This window comes from Lissotriton helveticus, chromosome 7 (genome assembly GCF_964261635.1).
Source record: "Lissotriton helveticus chromosome 7, aLisHel1.1, whole genome shotgun sequence".
Lineage (NCBI taxonomy): Eukaryota > Metazoa > Chordata > Amphibia > Caudata > Salamandridae > Lissotriton > Lissotriton helveticus.
Genome location: NC_136068.1, coordinates 1,845,995,068 through 1,846,012,521, shown reverse-complemented (window position 1 = coordinate 1,846,012,521; position 17,454 = coordinate 1,845,995,068).

The window sequence follows — 17,454 nt, the reverse complement described above, 5'->3', positions numbered from 1 at the left end:
TACCTAGCTTCCTTGATGTCTGCCCTACACTCTTGTCGTTCACAGGTTGCCGCCGCATTTCCAGACAATACCGAGGTGGCACCGCATGAAATCGTTCCCGGAAGTCTGGTTCTTGTAAGGAACTTTGATCGTTCAAGTCCGCTGGAGCCTCGCTGGAAGGAGCCAAAGCAGGTCCTCCTGGCCACCCGCACTGCCGTCAAGCTGGAAGGCAGGAAGGGGTGGGTCCATCTGTCTCACGTAAAGAAATTTTATGGACTAAAGACTGTTTCCAAGAACATTTCCGAGGATTTTAAAGACTGTCAAAGTACTATTCTCAAGGACTGTCCCGCAAAAGACAATGATACAAAACCCTCCCTGTTAGAGAAAACTCCGCAACAGGAGTATAAGTTGAAATTAAGGTCTAGTAAAATAAGTCAGCCAGTTTGATTGTCTAAGTCCTCCCCTAGGTGAAACGGTTAGACAGGTTTCTGACATGTATAAAATAGACCCCCACAGAGAGAGAGTTAGTGAGAACTCTAAAAGTTGCATTATTATTTTATGTTTTCTGCTATATCTCAGCCTTATGATTATCTGCACGAGTTATGCATTGCATTTATGTTTTCCGATTCCTCATGTAAATAAGACTTCTAATGCTACAGTAGAGCATACGTTTAGTGATCTGCCTCCTCATGAACTTTCTTATCGTCTTGCTATGCGAAATAATTCCTTTATCCGCATGTTACATTATTCACACCAGACCAGCAATGCCACTAATTGTTGGGTGTGTGGTCGACTCCCCCCTTTCCAGACACCGAAGGGAGTTCTACCACTTTTTCCTTATCCATTTTCACATAACGGTTCATGTGGAGCATGGTCCACGTTAACGTCATCCTTGACAGATATGTCTTTTCTTAATAGTACATGTTTTCCAGACAAGCAAGGTCTCCCCCATAGAACAGGGTTAGATCTAGAAAATGAAGTTTATAATCTGGGTAATTATTCTTCGAATTTTATGGTCCTGAATGTTCAGTCTGATACTACTCCAGACTTACCCTCTATGTCAGTATTACCCGTTAAAGGCGAATTATGTGTCAGAAAGAATGGTTCCGTACATGTAGGCCATAGTGATTGTACTACTATTGTCAAGTATAGTGACAGTGGGAAATCTATTTTCAAAGCTTCACGTCATTCTTATTTTGTTTGTGGTCGGACCGCATATGTTCGTCTGCCCCTTGATTGGGATGGTACATGTTACATTGCATTCCTACAGCCACCAGTTTTCCTAGCCCCACCTGACTATCATAGAAACCCCCACCTAGTACATACTAGACACAAGAGAGACCTCCCGATTGTCGATTATACTGAAACTGCCCTAGAACAATACATAGATATCAATAAAGGTGTCTTTCCCTACTTAGGTACTGTCGTGAATAGTAAACTGATACGTAGATTAACCAGAACCCTTGAAGCAGTAGTGATTGAGACTACCTCTGCTCTAGGTAACTTAACCGAAGAGCAATCTTTTATGAGAATTGTCGTGCTCCAGAATCGTCTCGTCCTTGACGTCATACTGGCCGATAGGGGCGGGGCATGTAGAGTCATCGGATCTAGTTGTTGCATTTTCATTCCTAATAACGCGCCGTCTGTTTATTCAGCTATAACCAGACTGCATAAAATTGCCCATATGTTACACCAAGATCCAGGCACCTGGACATGGTCCGGTTGGTTCTGGAATATAATTTCTGCCTGGGGATGGAAAGCATTGTCCTTTCTAGGTATTGCAGTAGCGATTATGTTCAGTTGCTGCCTCTGTATACAATGTGGCCCTGCGATTTGCGGCATTTGTGCTACCTCTTGTATTCCTAGTTCTAAATCCCGTTCTAAAACCCGTTCCAAGGCAATTCGAGACGAGCAAATGATACTGTATGAAATGATAGATGGTATCATGAATATTGATGTTTCCTGATGGAAACGTAGTGACAAGGAGGGAATGTGGAAAAGTAAATTTTGCCATGTTCTGTGTCCCTACGTGTTCCCCATCTTATGTTGCATGTGCATGATTAATATGCATATGTATTCCCCATGTTCGATTAAAGACGCAATTATAGTTGTGTCCATCTCTAGTATGCCAGTTTCCAGTTCTCGTGAAAGCTACGAGTATTAGGCCTATGTAAAGTTACGTTGCCACGTTTCTCAGTGTGCACGGTATTTCATTGAAAAGTCCCCGTCTCCAGGCCTCAAAAGGGCCCGGACACCAGATTCAGCTCCTGTCTCCTGAGCCCTCGCTGAGGAGCGATACAGCCCCCACCTGTGTTCCTGACCCTTCACTTACTTCCTGCCTCACAGTGCCCAGCTCGGCCTGGCTCTGCCTGCTAGTCTGCCAAGAGTATGTTATGATTCTAGTTATCAGTCCAGCCCTCCTTCTCTGCATTCCTAAGCTACTGAATCGCATCAATAGTTTCCGTCATGGTCTAGCCTTTACGTCTCCATGTAAGAGAAATACTGCATTTAATGGTCATTTATATTCCTCAACACGCACTACATGTAGAATAATGCATGCACCAGTCTTAGAATCTGTTAGCCTTTACCCCGATAACTTTTGGATTCTATCAACATGTTCTCTAAACATCAGATACTAGATAGTGTCTAGGTACATGTCGCTCTGACTCTCCAGACTTCAGTCTCTGCTCCTAGCGCAGAAGTCATAGCCCCCAGCTTCTCCTAGTAACACGTCATTGTCAGTTTGCGCGCACCATTAGGTTAGAGGTCCCGGCTCCTTAGGTAGCCCCCTCCATGTTTCCGCCCCATTTATGACATATTCTGTTACGTTTACATCACATGTCTATGTATACGCCTCCTGTTACACCCACTTTCACCCTTATCTTTCGCGACTGCTATGCACCACACCCACTGCTCCGCCTATTGTATGTACTGTAATGAAATTGTTTTAGTATATATACTTGTGCACTGTTATTAAATGTTACGCCGATCCTGCCCGTGCTAACTAGCCATCCCAGATCTTGCAGGTTGTCCTGTTCCTGTCCTTTATGCTGTATTAAAACCTGCAAACTCCTACTACCTCGAATCTTGACTCTTATTTATTGAGCTATCTGTTATTACTATATCCAGTCAAAAATAGATCCGGTATTATTTATTTATATACCACAGCATCCTAATACCCCCCCACGGGACCCCCACCCGTCATCCTAATTACCCCCTAAATTTTCTATTTACACTGTTATCTATTTTAAATATTGTAATTTAGTTTACTATTATTTCCAATGTGGTTTTATATTGAGTTTCTACCTCTGTTATTTATTGCAGTACCTTTGGAATGTTAATGTGTGGTGCTGTACTTACTGCTATTTCTTTTCTGGCAATTATAACATACACATGTAAATTTTGTTCTACCCCTTTTTTCGGGAGGTGGAGACATGTACATTTTCACTTTTGAGCAACTTTACCTTGAAATTTGTGCAAAGCCAAAAGTAGTAAATTTAATCAAAAGGGTAAGAGTATATGATACGTCATTCACTGACAAATATTACTTACTTTGTGAATAGACCCATTAATTGCTTTTTAGTGGCTCTTGCCTTAGATTATTGTGCTCCATGCAACAAAATTGTTCCTAGTTTGAAACCTTAAGTATTGGGTTTAACTCCAAAACCACAAAAACAACACTTTGTTGGACCTGATATCAAGGTCTCCCACATGTAACATTTTTCAGTTTCATACATGTCAGCACTTACCCCAAACACCACATCCTATGAAAGTCAGGACCGCCATTATAAGCAGAACTCCACTAACACATAGCATACGTCTGTGCCATTGGGGACACTGGGAAGCAGCTGTAGAGTTTGAAGATAGGGAAAATAAGAATACTTAATTAATTACTGAATATGCATCAAGTATAATCTTAGGTTGTTACTTTAGGTTCAGGTACAACTAAGATGCCGGCTTTGTGGAAACTGAATCTGACGGAGGAGGAGCCTCTGATTGACCATAACACACCTGCAACTATTATGCTACTGTAATTAGGATCAACAGGATTCTGCACATTCCCTCAGGTACTGGCTGGTGGGTCCATGGACCAAAGGGCAGAAGATCATTAAAGAAGGGTCCTTCCTTTAGCACTAGTTCCCAACTAAGGGGCACATCATACCAGTGGGAAATGGGACCGCCCGCATCGGTTAGGGGGTCCCGTTGGTGGTATTAGGATGCACCTGCCACACTGGTGGGCGCATCCTGCATTCCTGACATTGTGGCGGGCGGTGCACTCAGCACCGCCCGCCACAATGCCAGGAAGGCATGTTGTTATGCATGGAACTCCAGGTACCCCCATGTGCACCCCCCACACCCTAGAATCCCTGGGGGCCCGCTACAGGCCCCCAATGTCAAAAACCACCTGCCTTTCCGTGGCGGTAAGGCATGTCCCGGCCAGCATACTAATATGGATGGCGGTGCCTACCAGACACCGCCAGCATATAAACTGATTTTCCGCCCGGTAGGCAATCGGGCAGATTGCCTACCGGCGGAAAACTGGTAATGTGGCGGGGGAAATTAGATGCGGGCGGAGGTTTATGGCGGGCGGATCGCCAGCGCCATACGGGCGGTGGCGATCCGCCCGTTATCCTAATGTGCCCCTAAGCTGGGTGTTTCATGTTTTTCAAGTTTCAAGTTTTTTTTTATTCTAGTGTTTAGTCTTTTTAAAACCCTTACACTAAAAAACATTCATAAAAACGTTTGTGCACTTATTTTACAACTTTTAAAAATAAGTATGTAAAATAAAAGAAAATTCATTAAAATACCTAATATACTTCACATCTCTCTCATTCAACAGAACATTGACAATAGATGTTTCTTTACAGTCAGAACAAGATATAAAATGAGTCCTGTTTTCTTTCAAAATTTGTGTATTATATGGGATTAATTTATTCCGCCAAGATCAATGTTCGTGACTAATTTTAGTATGGGTGAGAGGTTATGCATTGCACCCTTTTACCTTATTATATCCTGCTCTGTGTGAGTAGGCAAAGGCAACAGACAAACTTAATTTCATGGGAGGGTTGGGAGCTAGAATAGTTATTTTTAGTGTTTTATAGAGCGCGAACTTGACCCGTGAGGGTATCAGAGCGCTTTACATGATATACAGAGGAGTACAAACAATGTTAAGGTGCCGTAATATACATACAAAACTGTACAGGGGGATGGCGATGGGCCCGGGTGTAGGGAACATGCGGATACTGGTGATACACAATACTAATGCAATCATATTTAAAGTCGGCAAATAATAATAATAAAATAGTAAACAATAAAAGTAAAAATAAGGGACCCGAAAATTCTCTGCAGGGAGAGTTGGTGGTCTCCAGGAGAGGCACTAGTCTGAGAAACAACAGACATATGGTCGGTGAATGCCCTATAAGAGGTTCTTTTTTTCTGGAAGAAGGCGGGTTTGAGTAAGAGGTTTCTGGAGGACCCGGAGTTCCTGCTTCCTCCAGATATCACTAGTTTTTGTGCCAGATAATCAGGAGAGTTTGAGTAAAGAGCCTCATGTGTGATGCATGCCAGTTTCAGCTGAATTCTGGCCTCTAGGGGGAGCCAGTTCAGTGCTTTCAAATGTGGAGAGATGTGGTCGAATTTCCTGGTGCCGGTGAGTTGTCTGGCAGCCGCGTTGAGGCAAGCTTTTAAGGGTGCAAGGGAGATATTGGGTAAATCAGTGAGGGTGGAGAACCCATATTTCAGTCTGGAGATGACTAGTGCTTGCACTGCCATTTTTAAGTCAGCATCCTCAATGAAAGGTTTCAGCTTCCAAAGATAGCTCAAGTGGAATTTAGCTGCTTTAGCCATTGAGTTGATGTGGTCCCACATGTTCAAATTACAGTCTAGGATTATGCCCAGAGATTTCGCAGAGTCCACAATGGTCGGCGGGCAGTTTAGGCTGTGATGGCCTTGATCCACGTCTGAATCTCAGGGTTGGCTTTAGAAGGGGAGATTAGGAGAAATTCGGTTTTCTTTGCATTGAGTTTTAGTTGGTTAGCGACTAGCCACTGGACAGTCAGTTTCAAGCTCTTGGTCAGGGAGAGGATCTCCTCCAATGAAGAGATATTGATGTATATTTGCATATTATTGTCCGCGTACATGTGGTAGGAAATGTTGGCGGTACGAAGAACTTCAGTGAGTGGCTCTAAGTAAAGATTAAAGAGGGTGGGGGACAGGGTTGAGCCTTGGAGAACTCCAACCATAACCGGAGAGGGAGCTGATAAGTTGCCGTTAATAAGGAATCTCTGTGAACGATTATGGAGGAAGGACCAGAAACAATCTAGGACCACACCATCCAGACCCATCCGGAGATTGAGGCGTTCAAGAAGTTTATCATGATTGACCGTGTTGAAGGCGGAGGATAGGTCTAAAAGGATTAGCAAGCAGGTTTTGCCATGGTCTAGGGCTTGAAGGGCATCATCCATGATGTGGAGCATAGTGGTTTCAGTGCTATGCCCCGGTCTAAACCCAGATTGGAAGTCATCAAGTAGGTGGAAGTTACTGATGTGCTGACTTAGTTGTTGATGTACACATTTCTCAAGTACTTTGGCTAGTAGCGGGATATTGAATATGGGTCTGAAATTGTCGTGGGAGGATGGATCCAGTGCTGGTTTTTTTAAGATGGGAAGAACATGGCCCGCTTTCAAGGGGTCCGGAATCGATCCCTGTTGGAGAGAGGCGTTTATTATTGTACTACAGCAAGGAACAATGAATTGGGAGTCAGTCCAATGGGCTTGGTTTTTAGGAGAGGCCATAGGGGGTGGAGCGGGGAAAGGGGGCAGGTCAGGAGAGGGTTGTGAGTAGGAGGCGGTATTAAGTTCAGTTCCTAACGCTGTGATTTTATCCGTGAAGCAGGAGGAGAATTCCTCAATTAGAGATTTGGGGGATTCTTTCAGTGTTTTAGCCAGTTTGTTGGATTGGTGTTTGACCAGTTCAAAACGTTTACGGGGTCTATTCTTGGCCTTCCCAGTTCAGATCTGGAGTATTCTTTTTTTGAATTGAGGATGTACTTGTTGTAGGAGTTTCTTGTCTGGCGGAGAAGTTTAAGATGTGACGCAGAGGGGTGTTGTCTCCAGTTTCTTTCACATTGCCGTAGGGACCTCCTCTCCATGTTGAGGGAACCGGTGAACCAGGGATTTCTCTCTTTGACTTGTGTTCATTTTAGCTTAAGAGGGGCAAGGTCGTCCAGAATGATTGAGATAGTTGATGAGTAATGTCATTAAGGTCTCTGACCGCAGTTATGTGCGGAGGTGGTAGGAGGTCAAGTATGCTGCGAGCCTCCAGTTCCATAAGGTCAAGGGTTTTAGTGTCTCTGGTCCAGCGTTTGGGGATCACCGATTGCAAAGTCTTAAACTTGCTGGGCCCAGGCTAAATGAAGGAGATGGAGTGGTGATCAGACCAGTCACATGGGTCTATGGAGATGAGCTTGACTGAGGATTCCTTAGAAATTATCCAGTCAAGGATGGCCCCTTTTGAGTGAGTTGGCTGAGAACAGGCTTGGGTTAGGGCTTGGTCAGTTAGTAGGACTCTTTAGCATTGGAGGAAATCTTAGTTGTGATGATTTCCAAGAGGTGATCAGTAAAGGAGTCGTTGGAGCCTGGAGGGTGGTAGAAGATGTGTAAGTTGCAGATATGTAGTGAACTGCTGCAGATGGAGAGTGCGAGGTATTCACAGGAGTGAGTGAAGTCTGCCAAGAGTTCAGTGACAAGGAGGAAGGATCGATAGATGCAGGCAATGCCTCCACCTTTGTTGTCGGAGCGCTGTCTAGTCTAGAGATATTGTAGTTAGGAGGAACTAATAAGTCAAGGCAAGGGGAGGTTTATTCATTGAGCCAAGAATATGTTAGTATAGCTAGGTCTAAGTTTTTGTTGAGGATGAGGTCAGCAATATTAGCGGCATGCTTGACTACTGAACTGCAATTGATTAAGAGACCAGATAAGGGGGGGTCAAGGGAGGTGACCGGGGTTTGGACAGTCAGGACTACTGGTGCGAGGTTACTTTCCATCACACTTCTGTCATGGAGGGTAGGTGGCCTGTTGGGGTTGATGGTGAACGTGCTGATGGGGTAACCCGGACTCTTGCTTAAGTGGAGCCAGAGCCATCTATATTGCGTACTTACGTCAAATGGAGGGTTTGCTCTATTTTAATGCAGCCATCCACAGCATGAATACGTTTCATACAAGTTTTAAAAAATCTGTGTTTTAGAACTGCAATGTGACATATGTTTTGTGGCATACAAAGAATTTTCTTTAAAGCAATTGACAGTTATTGAATTCCTAAATAATACCTGACTGTGAAGAGCACCTCAGAAATAACATTCAAAGCACTGACTGTATCAGAACTAAAGAATACTCCTTGGCTGAGGAAGAGAAACATTGTCTCTTTTAATATCCTCAGTACAGCAATGGTCCATCCATCTCTGTCCAAGACAGAAGTACTGCAATCAGCTGTGAGGGTGGTAATTAAAAGACAACACACACAAGTCTACAGCCTGGAACACTTTTAGAATACAACACTAAAAGTTACTCATTTCAGTACTAGCCCAAGCACACAATAACAAAGCAACTGTGGTCTGTGATAGAGGAAACATTTGAGCTGGTGTACTGAAAACTCTTGTTACCCTATTCCGGAGCAGAGGTTCTACTAGAATCATCTGTGTACCTTTGATACTAATGAGAAAGTAGTTGTTGATAGCTGTCCCACAGAGGACCATTTCTCAAAAAAGTGTGGTACCCTTAATGAAGGGAATGTATTTAACCTCAAATGTAGATAAAGTCAAGTATTTTCTGACATCCCCTTTCTTCAATTTGTAAAGATCCTTTAGCACTGTTTTTAAGTACCTGCTAGCTGTCTTCATTTTCTTAAGGAACTTAGGGCTTTATTTAGTGTTTTGTGGTCCAAGCCATCCGTGCCATGTAAGTTAGGATCCATCAATGCAGCCGTAGAAAAACTGTTAATGCCAGCTGGGCCATTGTTTTGCAGAAACTAAAATGAAATGTGGCTGATGTGCTGGTGGTTTTCTTCTAGCACATGCCTGAAGTTTCTCCTTCTTTTCTTGTTTTTGAAAACCATATCTTGCTTTGCTGCAGGGAACAGGAGAAATCTGTGTCAGGTGGAAACACCATAACCAGGAAACCTTCTGACACTGTCGAGTTGGTGGGCCTGTGACGGATAGTCCAGTGGCAAAGAGTTTGTTATGGCAGAACCCACTGAGGAAATTAAGAGGTTCTTCTGCTATTGAAATGAGGTGAGTTAGCCAACAGTAGCAGAGTGGGTTTCCATGGATTTTTTAAAGAAGTTCTGCTAACATTGCAATCTAAATTAGGTCATTAATCAGCAGGAAATTGGTGACCCTTCAACTTGTACCTGTAATATTGTGTTGAGTGCAAAACTCGCTAACCAGGAAGGGTAGATATGGGCAAGTTGCTTTGAGATCTAGGTTTTGTCACATTGAAGAAGATTTTCCTCAGTTGCCTTTTAATGACATACTGCACCAGAAGACCACTAACAATCAGAAAAGGTGAAACAATTTGACAAATTCAAAAAAAAAAAACCACTTCATTTAGTGCTCCATGTAGGTTGGTGGATATAATATTGACTTGGGTTACAAGAAAATCTTCTCGCTTTAAAACTTCTTATGTGTAAGCTTAAGACAAAGCTAAGAAGAGAAAGTAGAGGAAAGTTATCTAGAAGAGATGGTATCGGGTTTTTGTGTATGTTTCAGTCTTTTGATTATATGGATAAAGCAGAGAAATTGATTCATGATATTGCATCATTACACAGCATGAAATCCTTGAATCGGTACAGAGACAAAATATCGATGCAAAAATATCAATTTGCACAACGACAGAGAAAATATCGTGCTCAAGAATATCGATTTTTGGTATGTAATATTAATTTAAAAAAAAAAAAAGTGTTAAATATCGTTGGTAAAAATATAGTTGTTAAAAATATCGTTTTTTAAAATTCATGTTATGTATTTTTGTATATATTTTATATGTGAGTGATGTTTGTTTTTTGTATAAGAATTGTTTATATTTTTATTATATTTGTTAAAATTTTAGTAGTTAATACTTTTTCTTTTATTGAATTTTGCGTTTTTAGTTTTGTAGCGGGTTGTGGGTTTATAGGGGAATATGGTGGGAAGTAATTTAATTATATAAATCTTATTGATTATTTAAAGTAGTTATTAATTTTTTATAAATTGAATTTTGCGTTTTTAGTTCCGCAGTGTGTTCTGGGTTTATAGGGGAAAAGGGTGGGAAGTAATTTAATTATATAAAATGTATTAAATAATTTTTGTGTACTCATATTTGTTTAATTGTGATGTTATGGTGTTAAATGTGTAAATTAATTTATTTGTAATTAGTTGTTAATTAATTTAAATTAATTAATTAGTAATTAATGATGGTACTTGTGTAATTAATTTTAGTTATGTGTTGTGATGTTTATAGGTGTAAATAGTTGGAAGTCATTTATTTTTTATTGATTAAATATGAATTAGTTGTTAATTATTTTAAAATAGTTATTTAGTAATTATTTATGGTAATTGTGTATTTAATTTTAGCTGTGTGTTGTGGTATTTATAGGTATAAATGGTATGAAGGGAAGTAATGTATTTTTATTGATGAATTATTGATTATTTGCCAATTAATATTAATTCATTAATTAGTCATTTATACTAATAATTGTGTAATTAATTTTAGGTGTGTGTTGTTGATATTATAATGTTAAAGAATGTGTAATCAATGAATGTTTATTATCTTTTTTTAATAATAATATATTTTAAATTCATTATGAATTATGATTGTTGGACACGGCCTCGTGGCGTGGTCCGACCCCTCCCGCATGGCGGGCCCAGGACGACCTCGGCCCTCCTTCGACCTGCTGCCACCCCTCCTGACATGACCATTCCCGAAACCTTAATGAGAGCAGCCCCTGGCAACCTACGGCTCTCCCCCTTCCTGGTACCCCGGCGGACCCTGCTCGCCAACGCTGCCGGTCTGGCGACCATGCCAGGACACCATCTCCGGCCCGACGCCATCTTGGGCCCATCACGTCCCGAGCACGTGGCCACAGCCGCCCTGGCACGGCCCCGGCAAAGCCCCGACATCGAGGCACCAAGATCCTCCCAGGTGGTAGAGTGGCCACTTGGCGGATCCCGGAGGAGGGGAGTTTCGGGAGTTTCGATGGGCCTCCAGCCGTCCCCGGACGCCTGGTATCGATCGCCCTCCAGCCTCCCTGGGCACTGGCTCCACCCCCCTGCTGGGCGTCTAGACACCTTCATCCCGGCCCCTCTGACCCCCAGGCGCGAGGGTCCGGACATCAAAGGACTCCAGTCCTATATCTGGGCCAGCCCTGGATTAGGGAGTCAGTTGTATCTTGGAGTCGAAGCCCTGCTGACCTCGTCGCGGCTGATCCTGATCCGAACTCTTGCACCTGGAACCTTTTGAGGCCCTGCTGACGCTGTCGCGGCCTGACCAAGCTGAACCACCTTCGAGGCCCTGCTGACGCTGTCGCGGCCTGACCAAGCTGAACCACCTTCGAGGCCCTGCTGACGCTGTCGCGGCCTGACCAAGCTGAACCACCTTCGAGGCCCTGCTGACGCTGTCACGGCCTGACCAAGCTGAACTATCATCGAGGCCCTGCTGACGCTGTCGCGGCCTGACCCCTGGAACTATTCCCGCACCAGTGGGCGCCAAGACTGTCCCGCTACCCCCCTTTTTCCTGGAGACCAAGACTTTACGGATCCCTCGATCCTTGTGTAAGCTGCTACGAGAAACGTGCCTTCATTTCTTATATAAAGAATCTTCAGACTATTCCTACGTGTGGTGTCCATCTGTGGTAGTGTGATTACTCTGCTGTTACGATTGTAGGAGAGGAGCCTCGCCAAAGAGGCCTCCCTACGGCGCTCGGCCTATTCTAAACAGAGAGGGGCGTCTCGGGGTGGGCAGTCAGACATCTTCTGTCTCCCCTGGGATAGCCTTTCCAACAATGATCATTATGGAAATGCATTTCAATTAAAAAGTTTGTCTTTTTTTATTGGTGTGATGGTATAGGGTAGGAAATAAAATAAATACATTTATGTTTTAAATAATTTGTTTGTTTGTGAATATTTGTTTCTTTTAAATAAATATTGTTTATGAATGTATTTATTATTTTTTATATCATTTTTGTATGTTTTTGAAATGAAATGAAATGAATGAATGAAATGAAAGGGACATTTATAGAGCGCGTGGCTATCCGGAGGCCTCCCAGCGCTAGGCGTAGCTACTCAATTGGTGGACAGAGCAGGAGGGAGAGTTACGGGAAGAGGAGGGTTTTCAGCTGTTTCCTAAAAATGCCGTCGCTGGGTTGGTTTCAGAGTTGAAGGGGGAGTGCATTCCACAATCTGCCTGCGTTGAGGGAGAACAGTCTGCCGCCACTCCTGGCTCGTTTGATTCTTGGAGTGGCGAGGAGGCAGAGACCGTCTGAACGCAGTTTCCTCCGGGCCTTGTAGGGGTGGATTATGGCTGAAAGCAGGGGCGGCACTTTGCCCTGAAGAGATTTATGGACTATGCAGAGGTAAACTTGCATACCGCAGCGTGCTTGTTGTTGCTTGCTATATTTAAAAAAAACCTTATACTTATCATTTATTGCGCCGCATACCTACGCCATATTTTAATTAGATCGCGCTGCATACTTGCACTTGTTGCAATTTATAGAACTGTCTGGGGCAACATCAAAGTAATAGCTCTTACTTGCACGATAATTGTTGGGCTCACCCTGCACTTTGCAGGACTTAGGGCAGCTAGGCACCGACATTATTCGCCTCGCGGCGTTTTAGGCCGCCATTTTGGGAGCGGGCATCTGATGCTGCCGAGTTACAGGCGCCATCTTTGTTGGGGTACTAGTTGCTTCCCTTACACTCCTCCCACGTGTTGCAAGGGCTCGCAGGAGCCTATTTAAACACTGGAATCGGCCTCTGACAGGTAGACTTGCATACCGCAGCGCGCTTGTTGTTGCTTGCTATATTTTAAAAAAACCTTATACTTATCATTTATTGCGCCGCATACCTACGCCAAATTTTAATTAGATCGCACTGCATACTTGCGCTTGTTGCAATTTATACAACTGTCTGGGGCAACATCAAAGTAATAGCTCTTACTTGCACGATAATTGTTGGGCTCACCCTGCACTTTGCAGGACTTAGGGCAGCTAGGCACCGACATTATTCGCCTCGCGGCGTTTTAGGCCGCCATTTTGGGAGAGGGCATCTGAGGCTGCCGAGTTACGGGCGCCATCTTTGTTGGGGGACTAGTTGCTTCCCTTACATTCCTCCCACATTTAAGGCTATTTAAGATGGATAGGCAGTCAGCGCGCAGCGATGGCGCGCAGCGGGAGCGCGCCGGAGGTGCGCCAGAGGTAAGCCCGTTTGCGCCCGTTCGCGCACAGGACGCGCAAGGCGCCAGTAGGGTTGATTCTTCGTGCCGATCGGCTCTTATCTATTCTTGTGACGATCTTCTAAAACTCAACTCTGGCAACATTCCTAGACACCAGCTTTCTACCATCAGCACACAGAGAGATTCACTGTCCTGCGGTTTACTAAATGTAAGATCTCTTAGTAAACACTCTGAAGAAATTACGCTACTCATTGAGCTTCATGAGCTAGACGTACTCTTCATGACAGAGACCTGGACTAATGCTAATAGCATGGTGGAGTTAGGACTAGCGTGCCCGTCGGGCTATAAGATTAGACATATGCCTCGGGTAGGGGCCAGAGGAGGAGGAGTAGGGATAATCTTTAGAGAGACAATAGTTCTCTCCCAGCTTGACATTAAGCCAATCCCAGGCTGTGAATTAATGGGCTTCTCATTTATTGGTCAGGGGGGCACACTCTATTCAGGTCTGTTGTGTTATAGACCCCCGGCGTGCGCCCTATCCGCGGTAACAGAGCTCATTGATATCATCTATGATCTTTCTAATTCGCACACGAGACTAATAGTGTTAGGAGACTTTAATCTATGGCCGGATGGCTCGACCGATTCAGCCTTTAAAGAGTTGATCCAAGCCAACTGTAACATTCAGCTACAGCAGCTAGTACTGGCTCTGACCCACGAAAAAGGTCACACACTTATAGACCACCGGCGTGCGCCCTATCCGCGGTAACAGAGCTCATTGATATCATCTATGATCTTTCTAATTCGCACACAAGACTAATAGTGTTAGGAGACTTTAATCTATGGCCGGATGGCTCGACCGATTCAGCCTTTAAAGAGTTGATCCAAGCCAACTGTAACATTTAGCTACAGCAGCTAGTACTGGCTCCGACCCACGAAAAAGGTCACGCACTTGATCTTATCTTCGCCGAAGCTGGTCAAGTGATCGTACGAAATATTCTCCCTCAGTGCTGGACGGACCATGCACTCGTCCATTTTGATATTTCACTTCCCGCCTCACTAACCAAGAAAGGCAGCCTAGGGGCTACTAAGGTGGGTAGACAATGGTCAAAGCTCCTAAAATATTCTTCTCTCCCCACTCTGCTTCCAGACGGTTTCTCTCTGAGTGACAATGTAGACGCGAGCTATGAGACTCTTAGCCAGCGAATCCTAGTATCATTGGATTCGCTAGCCCCTTTGCGGAAAACTAGAGTCAGAACAAAACATGCAATGCCATGGTTCTCCGAAGAACTCCATTTGCTCAAACTCGGGTGTAAACGGGCTGAGCGGAACTGGAGGAATCGGTACCTCGAGGCAGACAGAGCCTTTTTTAAACAGGCACTGGCGACGTATAAAGCCCAGATTAAACAGGCCAAGGCTAGTTTTTTGGAGGAATCATTGCAGTCAGCGGTGAATAAGTCCCAGGCCCTATTTAAGATCGTCAAAGTTTTGGCTTCTCCTGCTTGTACTGCAAGGAACACTCCTGCCTCTCAAACTTTATGTGACTCATTGGCGCAGGCCTTTGAGGATAAGATCACAACGATTTTGAACAACCTTGTTACGCCGCCAGGCTCTGCCTCTCACATTCTGGGCCATTGTACCACTACGTCTGCTCCTGAGAAAGATGCCAGTCTGGCCCAATTGAATAGTTTTCCCCCGCCGTCCTTTGAAGATTTTAGTGTACTGGCAGATGGGATATCTTCGGGCTCGCCATCTGACCCCCTTCCACCTAAAATGTGGAAACTATTCCGGGAAGAGGTCTTCCCTCCCCTGTTCTCCATCTGCTGTCAGTCTCTTCAGTCGGCATGGGTTCCGGACTGTTGGAAATTGGGGGTAATCTCCCCTCTCCTGAAAAAAGGTACTTTGGATCCCACTTGTCCAGCAAACTACAGACCCATCTCGTTGCTCCCATTCCCAATTAAAATTCTGGAGAAACTGGTTACTAAACATCTTGCCAGTTTCATGGAGAATAACGCTTGCCTGGACGTGGCCCAATTTGGCTTTAGACCCGCCCATGGGACGGAATCTGCGTTGGTGACAGTGCTAGATGCCCTGCGGACGCGTGCCGACCACGGTCGAGCTGCTTTCCTAGTATTGCTTGACATGTCGGCCGCGTTCGACACGGTCAACCACACGATCCTGATTGGGAGACTGGAGGAAATAGGGGTGTCGGGATCGGCTCTTGATTGGCTAGTGTCTTATCTTGACAACAGACACCAAATGGTAGCCCTGCCTCCTTTTAAATCCAACACCAGAAGGGTTGGGCAGGGCGTGCCCCAGGGATCGGCCATCAGCCCGATCCTGTTCAATCTCTACCTCTGTCCCCTGATTCAGTTGATAAAATCATTTGGCATAGCAGTCACCAACTACGCGATGACACCCAACTTGTCTTCTCGTTTGAGGGCAAGGAGGCCGTGTCACAGGAGACCTTTTCTCAGTGTATGTCTACCACGGCGGCATGGTTGAGTCTTAACTCCTTACAATTCAATGACTCAAAAACCGAGGTACTACACTGTTCATTGGATCGCACCCCTAGGCCTCTTCCACTGAATTTCTGGCCTTTGTCCTTTCAGGGTACCAGTTTACCAGCCGAATCAGTTCGTAAGTTAGGGGTGATGTTTGACTCCAGCCTGCAGTTAGATGTGTCGATAAACAAAACAGTGGCCACTTGCATGACACTGCTGCGGATTTTGCGGAAGATATTACCTATGCTTCCTGCACATTCCAGGCCAGAGGTAGTGCGGAGTATCATCCTAAGTAGGCTTGACTACTGCAACGCACTACTTCTGGGGGCACCCATGATCTTAGTGGGAAAACTCCAACGTGTTCAAACCTTCGCCGCCAAAGCGGCCCTTTCGCGCCGTCGCTCTGACTCATCCACAAAAGCACTCAGGGATCTCCACTGGCTGCCAATCCCTCAGAGGATTGACTTTAAAGCCCTTTGCCTGGTACATAAGGCCCTTCACGGTCAGGGTCCTTCCTCTTTGCAAGACTTGTTCTCCTGGTATGTACCTTCTAGACCCTCCGCTCGGCCTCAGCCCGTCTGGTGGTAGTCCCCAAGATCTTGAGGACTCGGATGGGAGGCCGCTCCTTCAGGTTTACTGCAGCGAGACGGTGGAACTCCTTACCAATATGCTTGCGCAGCATGGATAATCTTATCCCCTTAAAGAAGGCCCTGAAAACGTATCTGTTTCCAAAAACGCTGTAAAGTCCTCTGTGAGCTGTGCAACTGCTCAAACACGGTGTTGTAACATCCAAGTCAAAGCGCCAGGATACCCGACGGGTGACAGTCATTGCGCTATATAAATACACCATACATACATACATACATACATACATACATACTTGAAGCTGATTCTCTCTTTCACAGCCAGCCACTGAAGGAGGCGCAGGGCGGGTTTGGCAGAGAAGAGTTTGGGAGTCCCCGTGAGCAATCTGGCTGTGTAGTTCTGGATGATCTGTAGTCGGTTAATGACAGAGTTGGGGGCACCCAGATAAAGCACATTATAATAGTCCAGTCTGGAGAGTATGATAGACTGGACCATGGTTTTCTTAGCTTGGGGGAGAGCAGGGGAAGGACTATCCTTGCTGTTCTGATGAAGCCGAAGCAGGTTGCCTCAGTTTTGGTGGCTTGTGCTTGGAAAGTCAGTTTATTGTCTAACAAGATACCAAGGCTCTTTATTTCAGGCTTAGGGGTGGGGACTGGGCCCATACATGCTGGCCAGATGGTTCTGAGTGCAGTGTTGTCAAAATAGCCTAGGGTCATGACCTCGGTCTTATTTCAGGTGGGAGGACCCCATCCAGTTTACAACTTCAGTGAGGCTGGTTTTTAGGGTGGAGGAGTGAGGGGTGGATTGATTAAGGGCTGCAACCAGTTGGGTGTCGTCGGCATAGGTAACAATCTGGATCCCAAATGGGGCCACAGTGGATGCTAGTGGGACCATATACCCGCTAAAGAGTGTCGGGCTCAGCGACTAGCCCTGTGGAACGCCGCACTGGAGAGGGCGAGGTTTAGAGC